The sequence below is a fragment of the Balaenoptera musculus genome, chromosome 15, assembly GCF_009873245.2.
Source record: "Balaenoptera musculus isolate JJ_BM4_2016_0621 chromosome 15, mBalMus1.pri.v3, whole genome shotgun sequence".
Lineage (NCBI taxonomy): Eukaryota > Metazoa > Chordata > Mammalia > Artiodactyla > Balaenopteridae > Balaenoptera > Balaenoptera musculus.
Genome location: NC_045799.1, coordinates 71,277,570 through 71,292,589, shown reverse-complemented (window position 1 = coordinate 71,292,589; position 15,020 = coordinate 71,277,570). Strand labels below are relative to the sequence as shown.

Here is a 15,020-nt window from a genome sequence, read left to right as displayed (position 1 = left end):
AGGGCTGTCCCCACTCTGGCTTTACGCGCAGGTCTGACCCAGGGCTGGCCAACCAGGGGATCCATCCCATCCGCCAGGTCACCGCTGACTGGTTCAGAGATGAACACGTGACCAAAGGTGACCCACTGAGATCTCGCCTTAGGACTTTTGCTGAAGTTATCAGGAAAGAGATACCTTCTGACCCCTGGGCTGCAAAGCTGGAGGACACGGGCCTGGAGCTGCTGGGGGCTGGCTCAGCGACCATGAGGGAAGCACCTGACGGAGAATGAAGCAACAAAGAGATAGGCAGAGCTGAAAGACGGAAAGGTTTCTGATGATCCCGAGCACCTGGCTCCAGACATGCCGAAAGCCAATTATATTCCTGAATGTTTGTTTCATGAATCAATACATTTCCTTTTTGGCTTAAGCCAGTTTGAGTTGAATTTGTGTAACTTACAGCCTAAAGCCTCCAGACAAGCATATCTATTTGAGCCCAGGCACTGTGCTGGGTGCTGGCACAGGGTGAGTAGGTTAGATAGAGGGTATGAGATAGAGGGTATGAGCCTACAAATCAAGGAGGCAAATAAAGAAGGACTCAGATAATCATGAGGCCAGGAAGGCCATGATCAGTGCTCCAACATTTCCAAGAAGGGCGCTGGCAGTGGGCATCAGGGTACCTTCCTGGAGGAGGTGACACCTTAATGGGCCTTGGAGGGGATTAACAATCTAGCAAGAAACCCAAGAGCTCCTTGAAAGCAAGCCCCATGCCTTAATCATCTCGCTATTCCTAGCACTTAGCCAGTGTGTGACAAATGCCCGGTGAATAATTCTTTACGTGTTTGGGAAGCTGTAACTTTTTATACCTTGGCTTTCCTGAATGTGACCCTGCAGGCACATAGCTATTTTCCCAGGGGCGTGCGTGAGATATCATTAGCCCCGTTTTACAGGTGCAGAGACTGATGGCCAGAAGAGAACAGTGATTTGCTCAAAATCACATATAAAGTTAGTGGCAGGGCTGGGCTAGAAGCCAGGGCATCTGCAGGGCAAGGTGCGGTCTCGCTCTAACAGCCCCAGCCCCAAGCACAGCAGAGACGGGAGTGGCTGTGAGTGACACTGGCCACTGTGAACAGAGAGGCTGGAGTGCTGTGATGAGAATGATGAAGATAATGGAGAAGAAATTTACAGCAACAGCTAACACTTAAGGAACCCCTGTCCTGTGCCAAGTCCCTCAGGTAAATTAACTCGTCAAATCCTCACAACATCCTGTGACATGGGGACTACTATTCACTCCAATTTACAGACAAGGAAACTGAGCCACAGAGCGGTCATGTCACTTGATCAAGACCATCCATCCAGTAAGTGGTAGAGCCAGGATTCAAATCCAGGCATTATCACTGCAGTGTCCAAAAGCTTAACCACTATGCTTTACTGTCTCTAAAATGATACAGTTAAAATTATCATTTATTTTCTCAATTGCCAATTCTTTACATTGCTGCTGCCATTCAATCTTCACAGCAACCCCATTTTACACATAACGATGCTGAGGGTCTCGGGGTTAAGCAATTTGCCCAAGGTCGCTCAGCTGGTAAGAGGCAGAGCCAGGAATTGAACCTTGAACGACTCCTGCTCTATCTCCCTTTTCCGACTCTTGGTCTCTGGTTTGCAGCCCAGGCCTCCCTCCAGCCCCATGTCTTCAGCACCACAGGTGTGGACAGCACCCGGGCCAGCCCTGCACAAAGTGCAAGTCTAGGGGAGGCCCGAGGAGGCTGGGCAGAAGGATGGAGGAACGGCTGACGAACCAAACCCAGGCCCCCGGGGCTGAAAAGGTACGTATGGATATATGTACTGCCATTTATTTAACCAACTGATAGATGGTGGGTGTGCTCAACCTTTTGCTGCCACAAACAATGAATAGCCTTGTACATAAGTCACGTTGCAGTGTGCAGCAGGTGTGTCTGTATGATCAATTCTAGAAATGGGTTGCCAGGTTAAAGGATGAGTGCATTTGGAATTTCTGCAGAGAGCTCAATGTCCCCCAGAGGGCTGTTGCACTGGCCCTCCCCCAGCCATGCAGGGGAGGGCTGCTTCTTGGTGGAACATAGCACCTGCTGCCTGCTCCCTCACCCTCTCTGGGCCTCCATATCACTTTGTTTAGTACGTTATTTTGAAGTGGGGGAAAATAGGAATAAGTTCCTCATTTTTTTGCATGTGCATAAAGTAACTCTGGAATCAACCAGACACTAAGGCGCTTGACCACCCTCAGCACTCACTCCCACTGGGCTGAGCCGTCAGCAGCAACCTCCTAACTGCTCCACCCCCCGCCCCCCACCCCAATCTCTTCTTGACACAGCAGCCAGGGAGCCCATCGAATCCCAATCAGATCACATTACTGCCCAGGTCAACACGCTCCACTGGCTCCCATCTCATTCCAAAGTCCTTACAACAGCCCTCCATTTACCCCTCTGACCCGCCTCCTCCCTCCCCCTGCTCCAGACACACTGGTCTCCCTGCTGTTCCCTGAACACGCCAGCTCCCCGCCTGGTAGCTGCTCCCTCTGCCCCCAGACATCCACATGGCTCATTTCCTCCAAGTTCTGCTCAAACGGCACCTTCTCAACTAGGGCTATCCTACTGCACTCCCCTTTTCCTGCTTTATTTTTTTTCCCCAGTAGAGTGTATCACTGTCTAATGTAATGTCTACTGTGAACGTCTCTCTTTCCCACTAGAACTTAAGCATTGGGAGGGCAGGGACTCTGTTGGGCTGGTCTTGTTCACTGCTGTACCCCCAGCAGCTAGCACAGTGCCTGGCACATAGTAGGCACTTAATAAATATTTGGTGAATGAATGAACAAATGAATGTCTGGGGAGAGAAGTGGCAACTGAGCGAACAGGGGCAGGGCGGGAATTAAACTTTTCACTAGGTACAATCCTGTTGGGTCTGGGGGGTGTAAGGAATCAGGCATGGCTGGGGGTCCAGACAATGTCAAGGGAGAGTGTGAGGAGAGGTCGTGCCCACCCGCCCAGGCTCAGCACCCCAGGGTGGTGTCCCCTGAGAGGGGCCTGGGGAGGAGTGGTCCAGCTTGATTGCCCTCAACTTCCACATGGAGCTGGCCTGTGCTCAGGAAGGTGGGGGCAGCTGGGAGCCCCCTTGACACCCACCCCTGATGGGAGCCCTCCCCCTACATCCCCAAGGCCAGTGCCCAGTCTGGTTCTCTGCCACTTAACACCTTCTCGGAAGGGTATCCCTGACCCTCATGTTTTTTACCCCAGGGCAGAAATCAGTTCACATGTGGGCTCTCCTATTTGCTGCCAGGGAGTGGGGGGTCCAGAGCTGAGCCCTCTCACCCCAGAAAGAGGCCTGTGAGTTGCTTGGGTAAGCTCTGGCCTCCGCTGCTGGTCCCCAGGGAGCCCTGTCCAGCCCCCCCGCCCATAGTTTTCCAATCTGTGAAATGAGCTATTTCATATCCCTTCATGGGTCACCAAAGTCTCAGTACGCTTTCCCCTGAAAAATGTCCCCAGCCACCACATACACACTTCTACACACAACATCAAGGGGTCAGGGCCCCAGGGAGCCCGTAAGAAAGTCCAGGTAAGTCCTCTCCCTCCCCTTGGTCCTTTGACACAAATACAGACTCTGCCAAACATTCTATTCAGGGTCAAAAGGAAGAGGAGAATATTCTCAAATCTTTTCGTCTTCCCCTCATGGTGCAAATTCTGGCTACATCCCCTCTTGCTGTGTGGCCTAAGCTGTGTGGTCATACACCTGCCTAAGCCTCAGTTTGCCCATCAGTAAAATGGGGTGAGAATGCCTGTTTAACATGATGGGTTTCTATAAGAATTAAAGGGGCACTTCCTACAGTGCTTGGCACAGAGCAGATGCTCAGGAAGAATCTGCTGGGCAGAGGGGCCTGAGACCTTGGTTCCGTCCTGGACCCTGACAACTCTGCACCGTCTTGAGTGAGGCTGTACTCTCACTGAGTCTTGGTTTTCTATGCTGGACATGGGGGCCGTTTTGGCTTTGCTAAATCTTACCCCCAGAACCTGCTTGAGCCAGGAAGGACCTTGGAGATCACGTGGGCCAGCCCCGACATTTCCCAGGTGGGAGACTGAGAGGGGGAGCTGAGACTTTCCCAAGATCAAGCAGCAGAAGCTGGAAACAACATTCTTCCCACTGCCCTCCCCACCAGGGGCAGCCTGGGGTTCCCTGTGCTGCCGGGCTCTGCTTCCGGCTCCAGCCTCTGCCTCAGCCTCCCCTCCCAGCTGGTGCAGTCTGCCCCTTCCCCAGGGCACATCCTCGGTGGTTATTAATAGCTGGTGCTGCCGCCCGCCTGCAGCTGGTGCCCAGTGTTGGGACAGACCCTCCAGCCAGGCCCTGTGGGGAGGTGGGAGCCCTGGGTCTCCTCGTTCCCAGCCTACCTGTGGCAGCCCCTGTGGGTGTGGGAGGAGGCATGAGCCTTGTTGCTGAGTGACGTGGGCAGCCCAGCACTCAGGGGCCTTGGCTGGGTGTCCACCAGTGGACAGGGGCCGGCCAGTGGGGAGATGGCTGGGTGAGCAGAGGCTCCCTGAAGAGATGAGCCCTTCCTTAGCTACGGCCCTCACCTCTCCCCCGTTCCCTGAGCCCCTACTGAAGGATGGAAGCGGGGATGCAGCCTAGCTTAGGAGCCTGGAGCCCAGATTCAGCCACCCCTGGGTGGAACCAGGTCACCACCATGTCTAGCCATGAAACTTTGGGTAAGTCACTTACTTTCTCTGTGCCTCCATTTCCTCATCAGTAAAATAGGGTTAATAATACTTTAAATAGGTTAAAGTATTATTAATAATAGCTGACATTTATGAGCCACCTAAAGTGTAAGTATTTTATACAGATTGACTCATTCAAACCTCATAACCATCTTAGGAGAAGCTGCTATTGCTATTCCCATTATATCCCTCACAGCTCAGGAACCTGAGACTCAGAGAAGGGACGATTAAGTAACGTGTCCAGTGGCAAGCAGCTAAGGCATGGCTTAGAGAGATCTGCCTGGCTCCAGAACATTCAGTAAATATTTGCTGAGCACCTACTATGTGTTTGGATCTGGAATACATTCATGAACCAGACAAACAGCACATCCTCAAGGACCTTATATTCTAATTTGGAGACAGACAATGATAAAGGTAAGTAAGACATGTCAGTCAGAGAGTGAGAAGTCCTAAAGGGAGAAACAAAGCAGGGAGAGCTGAGGAAACGCCGGGGGTGGGGAATAGGATTGTAGATGGTGGGGTGAGGGGGGTCAGGAAAGGCCCCTGAGAAGGCTACAAGCATGTGGAGACTGGATCTTGTAGAAGAGCCCTGCTGGCAGAGGCAAGGTGGGGATGGCAAGGGCTGTGCTTGGTGTGCTCATGGAACAGTGAGGAGGCCGGCATGGCTGTGGAGTGGTGGGTAAGGGGCAAGGGGCCAGAGCGGAGTGTAGAGGTAAGGGATGGGGGGCAGTGCGCAGGGCCTTGGAGGCCATGGCGGGGACCTGCCTTTCACTTGGAAATGCATGCCAGACTCCGGACCTGAGCAAACCCTTCCTGAAGCCAGCCCATGTGCCAGACCCTGAGAGGCCAAAAGACAGCAGGAACCCGACTCCGCTGCACTCGGAGACCCCCAGTCCAGCCCCCAGCAGCATCCCACCACTGTCCTTGAAGGGGCTGAGTGAGGAAGGAATAGGGGAGCCTTACAGACTTCCTTCGAAGATTCCTCTGTGCTGCAGCTCTCGGCTGTCGTGGCCCCAGGTGAGAAGAGGTGTGCGGGAAGTATGTCCAGGAATGCGGACAGGGCCCAGGTTAGGTTCTGCCGGGTCCTTCTGGCTGGCCGTGGCCTGTGGACTATGTGTGAATGATGGAAGAGCGGGCAGAATCTTCTCCGAATCCTAGATATGGAAGCTTGAGTAAAGACCTTCACCCCGAGCCTCCATTTTTTTTTAAACTGTCATGTGGGACTACCATTTCTGCTCAGGGCTTCAGGGGACTGATAGTAACAGCAAACCATAGAGGGTACTCGGTGCCATTCATAGCATTCTACAAACCTTCATCACTTAATCCTCACTATGACCCTACAAGGCAAGTACTAGTATCACCCCCTTTTTTGTAGTCGAGGGACCTGAGGCACAGAGAGGCTAAGCACCTTGCCCAAGGTCACACGAGTTTAGAGGTTGTGCTTTTGACCACTAACCCATGTTAACTGTTGGCCCCACTCCCTCCCAGAGACACTTGGGGTCAGGGCTGGCAGGTACCCAAGCTCTCGGGATGGGATGATCTCCCCGCGGGACTGTGGGCTCCAGTTTGAGAGTAGGAAGCCTTCCTGCTATGTTGGGGGGCCCAACAGACCAGAAGCTACCCTGGGGCAGGGATTTGTGCAGCTTCTACAGGGCCTGACCAGGAGGAGGACAAGGCGGCTCTGTCCTGTCCAGTCCCCACCCCTGCCCCTCAGGGCCATCCCAACACCCAGAGGCAGTTGGAACATTCTCTGCCTCTCCCAGGACTGGCTAAAGCCACAGGGAAGGAGAGCAGGTGCAGTGGGGAGTCACAGTGGCTGGACCCACTCATTTGCATACCCCGCTGGGGGTGGCAAAAGTATTAACACTTAAGTAGCAGGCAGAGCTAAAGGTGCTTTATCATTTAATCCTCCCCACAACTCTAGGAAGGAGCTACTATTGATATTATTCCCATTCTACATCAGAAGAAACTGAGGCACAGAGGACACTGCCTCATCCAAGGTCACGCAGCTAGTGAGTGGTCGAGGCAGTCTGATGCCAGTTTCACCCAAACCTTTGGGGGTTCACAGAGCTGGGCTCAAATCCCCACTCTGGGTTAAGGACGTGCTGCTCTCGGTGCTAAATGAGAAAGGATGTCCAGTGGCCGGTGTGGGGCACTTGACACTGAAGAATGCTTCCCTCCAACCCTGATATTACATGGTTCCCTGAATGGGGGCTCAGCGGGGAGTCTGGAGCTGTCCCCTCTCCAGACTGTGGCCAAGCTATATGGTGGGTGGAGGGGAGGATGGGGAGAGGGTGGACAGGAGAGGAGAGGGGGCTCTAACGGGCCCCACCAGGCCTAACGCCACAGTTTCCTGAGACCTGGAAGGGGGACCAAGGGAATAGGGGAGGGAGGGGGTAGTCCAGAGAAGACTAGGTCTGTTGGAGATGCTGGTCCTGGCTCTGGCCAGAGGCCCACCTGCCTGGAGCGGGAAGCCTGGGGACAGAAGCCTGGCAGGCATCTCACCTAGAAAGCAGCTCTGGGCAGGAAGAGGACCTCAACTACAGCTGCCATATGTATGTCCCAACCCTCAGGCTTGATTCTCACCCTACCCCACCCGTAGCAGGGGCAGGTAGGTCCTTAAGCACCACACAGAACTGCTTCTCAAACACCCGCTTCCCCTTTCCTGGGGGCAGCACCAAAAGCCCTCTGGCTCCCCCAGAACAGCTATAGGAAGACCAAGAAGACATTACCACCAAGGGTTACTTACCCACTTGCCAATGTGCCCTTTCCAATAGGAGCCAATAGTTTCTGAGCACTTTTCACATGACAGACCCTGTCCTAGGCCCTTTTCATGCCTTAGCTCACTTAATCCCCCTGTTGACCCTGAGGTAGGTATTATCCTTGTTTTCCACATAAGTAAAATGAAGCTCAGAGAGGTTAAGTGACTTGCCCAAGATCACACAGCAGCTAAATGGAATTCAGACCCAGAAGTCCAGAGCCTGTGCTCTCAACTATAGTGCTCTGCTGTCTCCTTTGGCCTCGGGCTGCTGTAGACCTTCATCCAGGAAGATGGCACACTCCCTCCCAGGGCCATGCCCAGTGGCTGGGGCCCAGTGCTGACTCCTGACCCCTGGCTCAGCTACTTAGTATCACCCACTGGTTTCCTTAATGTTTAGGGTATGTCAATATTTTTGCATGACTTCTGCATCTAGGCCCGCACGTCTCCTGCCCGACCAAAACTACAGCAGTTTGAACTCAGTCCTAGAAAGTTAGAACGAGGAGGAAGATTATGGCTGAGAGAACCTCTAGTCCAATTCCTCCCTGACACATGGGTAAACTGAGGCCCAGAGGGCAGACCTCCCCCAAGAGTCCTCAGTAAGACCTGGGTCTAGAACCTTGGACTTCTGCTCCCGGGCAAGTAGGACAATTAAAACAGGTTTTTGCTGGCTGAATCCTTCTAATCTAGAGGAGGGGGCACAAGACGGGGCCCAGAGTGGAACGTGGGACCAGGCTGGAGATGCTTCTGGCTGGAGGAATTCAGGCTCACTTCACCACTTAGCCCTAAAAGCCTCGGAGGGACACTGCTCTGTACTGGTTCTAACTTGGCCATGGGGGAGGCAGGAAAGACCCGTGTGTGCAAACACACACAGACAAAGGTCACCCTCTGAGCAAACATTTTCTGGCCTCTACCCTAGGCCTGCAAGACCAGATGCCTACAAGAGGGGCCAGCAGGTCATGGAAATGAGTGAACAGGCCAGGTGGGGCCTGGGTCAAGCTGCAGGGTGACAGCCAATCTAAAGAAGGTTGTCATTCTTTGGTTCTCGCCTGGGCTTATCACAGCATCTGATTTTTCAAGAGGATCCAAAAATCAATATTTGTGTATGAAACTGTATGTTTGTTTAGCATTGGCAACAAACACAAACATGAGAAAAACACTGTTTGGATCAACAAAATGTGTCTAGCAGTTGTGTTTTACAACACGTGCTACACAATATGCTGGGCTCTGGGTTAGACAAAGCCGATGCAGCAGGGAGGGGGCAGACCTGGTCCCGCCTCCTGGAGATCGGAGATCGGAGTCTGGATGTGGAGACACACTCTCACAGCACATATAGACACGTGCCACCGTCTCCCAGCCACCAACCATCAATCAGTCCAACTCTACTCTCCACTCTGTGCCAGCCCAGGTCAGATCAAAAGGGGAGGTGGAGAGCTGCCCTTGAGTCATCCTATAGTGGGGCTTTTCAGGTCGAGGGAACAGCACATGGCAGAGGGAAGGAGTTGGGGGACACAGACATGAGCCAGAAGTAGCGGCTGGAGAGTGAGGAGCGGGAGCTGACACTCAGGAGGTAGTTTCAGGCCACACTGCAAAGGGCTTTGATGGTGCTTTATTCCAGACTCAACGGGGAGCCTCTGCAGGTTAGCGAGGAGGGAAGATCTTACTCCCTTGTCCCCCTCTGGCCTCTTGATCGTTTTCCCTAGTCACAGTGACTCAAATCTCCACTCTTTAGCCTCTCACTCCACTCCCTTGCTGGTGGGTCATCTGACAAGGCCCTGGGCTCTTGGGAACCCCCCGGGGGAAATGAACTCCTTTAGAGATGGAGAGGACACACCTGGATGCTTCTGCCGCCCAAGGGCGATCCACATCCACCCAACCGGCGGCTGCAGAGTGAGTGGCCCACTGCCGTTATCTCTGGGAGATGCCACATGCTTGCCCAAGGTCACCCAGTCTTCAGGGCAGTTGGCTCCCCCCACAGCCTGGGCTGAGGGGGACTGTCTCAACTCTCCTTGAATTTGAAGGTGGGGCTGCCAGGGCTCTGGCCTGGAGCTCCCCAGCCTCTTCTCCGGCTGATCACATCCTACCCCTTAGGTCCATGCCAGCAGCAGGTGGGGGTGGGGGCACTTGGTACTGGGAAGCGGGGAGAAGAGTAAGCTGCTGCCCAGGCTCAGTGCCCCCAAGTCTGCAGCACTATGTGGGCCCCTGGGTGGAGGGTGGGACCAGGCTGGAGACGCAGATCCTGATGAGGGTCAGGTGCTTCTGGAGTGGGGTCAGAACTGGTCAGCTGGGCCTGACCAGACCCACCTCAACTGATCCAACCAAGCACAGCCTGGGCAAATTGAGAACAGCCCAGACATCTGATGAGCAGGAAAGATCAGGAAAGGGGATGAAGTGGGAAAAAGGACCTTGACTCCAGGGCCTGGTGCATCACAGACACTAGCAAAAGGTTTGTTGAATGAATAAGTGAACAAAGGAACTCCTGGTGGGGCTACCTGTACTCAGAGTCCTACCTTCTTCAGCATCACTGCTCGCCTGCAGAGGGCTCAGAGAGAGGAGGCTGGTGGAAACGCCAGCAGCCCAGAGTGTGTTCCCTCGGCATGGTCCAGTCCCTTCTTACGATCTCTGATCCAGAATTCCAGGATAAAACACCCCCTGGGCCTCTCATCTTCCCATGAGCTGCAAGGCCTGGGGTTCAGGACCTCACTGAAGGCCAGGCGGGGGTACTGCTTTGTACACCGCCTGTAAAGCTACAGTGAGAACCTAGAATGGTTCCTTGGTTGTCCAGGATACACTGACCCCACCTGAGGTTTGGCCCTGGGTGTTTGGAGGTCAGGAGGAGAAGGGAGGGCCTTGGGTTTGCTGCCCCTGGGGTACATGGGGACAGAAAAGTGCCCTGACCTGAAATGGCTTCTTCTTCCAGACTTCCTCCCCTCCCCAGAAACCAGAGCCTCACTTTGGAAAGGGCTTGTCCCCTCCCTGTCCTGAAGGGAGCACGAAGCATGGCCTGGGTGAAGACACCCCTTCCCAGCCTGGGTGGGGGGCAGTGGAATCACAGAGAAAAGAAGGGAATCCCACCCATTCTCTCAAACACACCCCTTCCCTGTCTCTCGCAGACAAAGACACACACCCAAAGCCCCAGCCATCACCCTAGGGCCACACACTGCAGGCCCCCTCACCTGTGGACACCCCAAATCTTCTCTTCCCGGGGCGGGGGGGACTTCACTTGAGAACTCAGCCTGGCCTTTGAGGGAGGGGTATATACAGTCCAAGTACCAAGGATCCAACGGCTCCAGGGTCACAATTTTGGGGGGTGGACTCCCCACCCTCTTTCCCCTTCTCTGTGGCGCAAGGGTCTCTGCCACCACTCCCCCGCAGGGCCGGGAAGCTGTGCCCAAACCCCAGGGCCAGGGTGTGGGGTGGGGGAAGGGAGAGGAGGAGGGGGCGGCTCCTCCAAGCGAGACACAAAGAGACGTCCTTCAGCCTCGGCTCCATGGCGACGCTGGGGAGGGGGCGGTGCGCACCCAATACTTCCTTCCCCACCTGCAGGGCTAGGGACCTCGGCGGCCACTCACCTGCTGCCCCTCACCTGGGCCCGGCTTACCTGGGCTGGGGCCGCGGGGACGCCGCGGCAGGGGGCCTGGGCGCCGTCTCGGTTTTCGTCGTCAGCCCGGCCCGGGGGGCTCAGGGCGCCACAACCATGGGCTGGGATGAGAAGGGCGCCGCGAGGGGCTCAGTCGCCCCAGTCCTGGAGCTTCGAGGGGGGGGGTCCCCGAGGCCTCTTGCTGGTGAGGGATAGCTCTTGCTGTCCTCGGGTCCCTAGATTTGGGGTTTCTGTGAGCCGGAATCGGGGAGGGGGGAGAGGTCTAAGACCCCTGATCTAGGGGCGTTCTGAGCTGGGTCTTCGTGTCTTGAGGTGTGGAGTTGTAATGGCCAGGATCTTGAGAAGGGGTCCCCACAATCCCGGACAGGGGGGTCACTGCGTTCTAGGTCTTGTGGGGGCCCAGACTGAAGAGGGGGTGTCTTCGCGGAACCGCAGGGAGGTCGCTGTCTTCTGAATACGGAGGTAGTCTCCGCTTTCCCCCGCTGGGGAATCGCTCTGTGTTGGATCTGGAGGGGCCACCCGCTTTCCTAAGGGTCTCTGGGTCCTGGATGTGGTGGGGGGATCCCCACGCTCCCCGGCTGCGGGGGCTTGCTGAGTCCCGGCCACCGCAGGAGCTGGGAGGAAGCCCCTCAGCCGCTGGGGGGCTCCGTCGCCGCCGCTACGAGCAGCCCGGCCCGGCGGTCCCGGACCCCGGCCTGGTCCGGGCTCTGGCTGCGGCTCCTGCTCGCGCTCCGCCTGGTGCTCGGGCCCCGGCCCCGGCGCCCGCCCGGGCTGCGCTCCATCGCGGCATCGCGGCTCCGCCCTCCGGCCTGCGCGCACCTGCCCGCCTGGCCCGCGGCTCCGCCCTCTGGCTCGCGCGCCGCCGCCCGCCCCTTTGTCCGCCCCGCTTGGCGCGCGCCCTCGCGCACGCGCACTAACCCCGGCGCGCTCTCGCCCTCCCGCCGCGCCCTCCGGCCGCGCGCCGCTGGGCGCAGATTCTCCCCTCGCGGCGAGAGTAGTGCGCGGCGCCCCCACCCCGCCTTCCGGCCGCGCTGGGTCCTAGCGCCCGGGGGCTGCTTCTTTCTCCTCCCATCCCCGTCTTTTCTAGGTCAGAGCCCACAAGGGGGCGAGAACGAGGTTAGAGAGGAGTCGGGGGAGTCTGAGAGGGTCACCTGGTCCAGCCTCCTGGCTCCTGCGGGACCAGACTGCCCCAGACTGTCCCAGTCTGTTCTTGTGGGGCAGAGCCTGTGTCTTTTTCAAGGAGGGAAACATGTAAGCCCTGCAGTCCGATGTAAATTCATCCATCCATCCATCCATCCATCCGAGCAGGACGTCAGAGAACTAACTCAGGAAAGTCTACTTAGGAAAGAGGTCGTAAACTGGGGCCTTGAAGGTCATGTCCAGCCCAGGTTGCGTTTTTGACCCCTGTTGTAAACAGGTAGTGGCTAGTTATGGGATGCAGCTGGGATTCACAGTGCTCACCGGATAGAAGGGAAGAAAGGGGATTCCAGGCAGCATCATGTGCAAAGGCATTACCCAGGTATGAAGGACTATTGTCTGTTTGGTAACTGGAAATTGTGACCTGGAAGGAAGTGGGGTGGATGAGGATGGAGATGAGATGGGGGCAGCTCAGCCTCCCAGGCCCTATTTTCCTTTTTCTCAGCCTCACCCACACTGTTTCCCCGAAGAGAAAGCCCCTAACACCCCCTGCACCTTCCCTATTTGTCCACCCAGCACACTCTTCCCAACCACTGCCCGCAACCCCCGCCGTACCCCGACTGTTTCTAGACGTTTTAGAGCCAGGGATTGCAAACTCAAGTACTTATAGGTAACATAAATTAGTGACTGGGGTCAGGTGTAACGTGATAGGGAATGGTGGAGATGAAGCAAACAAGCATCATGGGCCCTGGGTGGACAGATGATTTTTCAAGCAGGAAATCCATATTCTAACATACAATTGTCCAACTTTTAAATGTTTGAAACTAATTCCCCAAATTCAGAAATACCGAATGGGCCAAATGAAACATTCTCTTGGGCCAAATCTGGCCCATGGGCCATCGGTTTGCAACCTCTGCTGGGGAGAATATTGCCTTACTTCCTAACTTGTCTCCCTCCAGCCTCTATCAAAACTTTAAAAAAAAGAATCCAAGTCTATCATCAGTGATGATCAGTGATGAATCCAAGTGATCATCAGCTCCGTAAAGTACAAAGTAGATTGGGTTGCTCCCCTACATAAAATTGTCAATAACTCCGTTACCACCAGGGTAAAATTCTAACCTTATCCGGGCATTCCAAGCCCTTAGCCTTTGGGGCCTCCTACCTTTCCCCTGCTGAGGCCCCCTCTTCTCCATTCAGCCTTGACCTCAGCGGGTATTCCTAGAATATCTGCTCTCTTGTACCTCTGTGCCTTTATACATTTTGTTTTCTCTGCCTCGAACATCTTTCCCCTCTTCTTTGTACTCCAAACAGCTTTCCTCCAAGATACCTCCTCTATGTCTGTCTACGTTTCCTCTCTCCTCCCTGTCCTGCCAATGTTCCCGAGTTTCAAATTTCATTCGGTGTTCTGATCCTCTCCAAGTAAGGCCTTATTGTCCCAAACAAATGAATGGAGGGGTTTGAGTTATTGGGCAGGTAGTAGAGGGAGACTAGAGAAAGAGGGAAGGGAATATCTTCCTTCGTCTAACAAATGAGTCCCAGAACATTAGCATTTAGAGAGCAGTTCCTCTTTTTACAGGTGGGGAAACTGAGGCCTAGAGAGGAGCAGAGGTAGAATCAGGCCTTGAAATGCTCCCAGCTATGGTTATCAAGGGTAGTGCTGTTCAAGGCCACTTTCCGCAGGAGCCTTCCCTGATTCTTCAACTGGGGATTTGATTCCCACCCCTGTGATTAGTAAAGCTTTGCCAAAATGCACTGTGGGTAATCAACACCCCCCTCCAGCTCTGCAGGGAGAGAAGTCTTGGTCCCCAAAGGGGGCACACTCTTACCAGGGGACACAGCAAGGGTCCCATTAAAATTTAAGCTATGGCTGCTTGCCAGGGTACTCTGGACTCCGTGTGTTCTGGGACCAGCAGGCAAGAAGAGGAGTCACTGTCCTGGCAGCAGTAACTGACCCTCATTAGTTATTCGAAGTTACTAGAAGTACCCTGATCAGTTACTAGAACAAGGCAGGGCTGCTTTTGCAAAGTGGGAGCAGGGAGAAATACACGTGGAACCCAGTGATCCATTGAAGTGATCCATTGGTTATGATAACCAAGAGTTTAGACCCCTCAGGACTGAAGGGTTGGGTCACACCACCCGGTGACCCATCAAGACCTGCCAATGTGACAGTTGAGGGTGTGGATAATTGAGAATGGATGGTGGAAGGGGGACGGGATGAGTACCAGTTATGTCCCCGAGATCAAGTGCAGCAGAGGGGAGGGGAGCTGTAGTTGGTTCCACTAATCTCCCTCTTCAAAGTTTCCCCTTAGAAAGAGAGGCTCATGGCATCCACAGAAGAGCCGTGCGGCGCAAGGGGTGGGATGTGGCAGCCCTGAGAATGCACCACCCAGACCTCTGACTGCAGGGATGGTGCCTCTGAGGGCAGCAGCTGTGGAGTCTGCAGGGTTCACAGAGAAGTCTCCTTTGCTTCCCTCCAGCCCATCCCAGCCAAAGACTGAGCGCAGCAGAGACTCTAAGGCGCCCAGTTCCTGGGAGATACAGGGCTCCTCTGATGGGCAACTTGAGATCAAGGACTCTCCATTGGATTTGTCGGAACTTTCTTAACATTGCACTGCAGTCTAAGACTCTTCCTATCCCACCTTCCTTCCTTCCTTTCCCTTTTCCAAATATTGGCTCTATTGCAGTCTGACAGTTCTCCCAGCCTCCTCTGGCTCCTTCCCTATGTTCCCGCCCAAGCATTTTCCCCAATAAATCGCTTGCATATCTGACCCTGTCTTGGCCCACTTCTTGGAAGACTGAACCAATA

General features: G+C 54.8%; 1 protein-coding gene across 6 annotated transcripts in view; it reads right to left on the bottom strand.

The window, feature by feature from the left end:
- SBK1 (SH3 domain binding kinase 1) overlaps positions 1–15,020 on the bottom strand; it is a 52,018-nt gene that overhangs the window by 12,705 nt on the left and 24,293 nt on the right. The window contains exons 1-3 of one of the 6 annotated variants that reach the window (XM_036826703.1): positions 11,078–11,884; positions 5,682–5,872; positions 175–255 (exon numbers count right to left, since the gene is read on the bottom strand). The exons of 1 other annotated variant lie outside the window; for it this stretch is intronic. The gene's annotated coding sequence lies outside the window, so the exon portion shown is untranslated. Of the gene's footprint in view, positions 1–174; positions 256–5,681; positions 5,873–11,077; positions 11,885–12,538; positions 12,629–15,020 lie in introns of those variants that run through there. 4 more of the 6 variants (XM_036826704.1, XM_036826701.1, XM_036826705.1 and 1 more) reach the window with 4 other exon arrangements.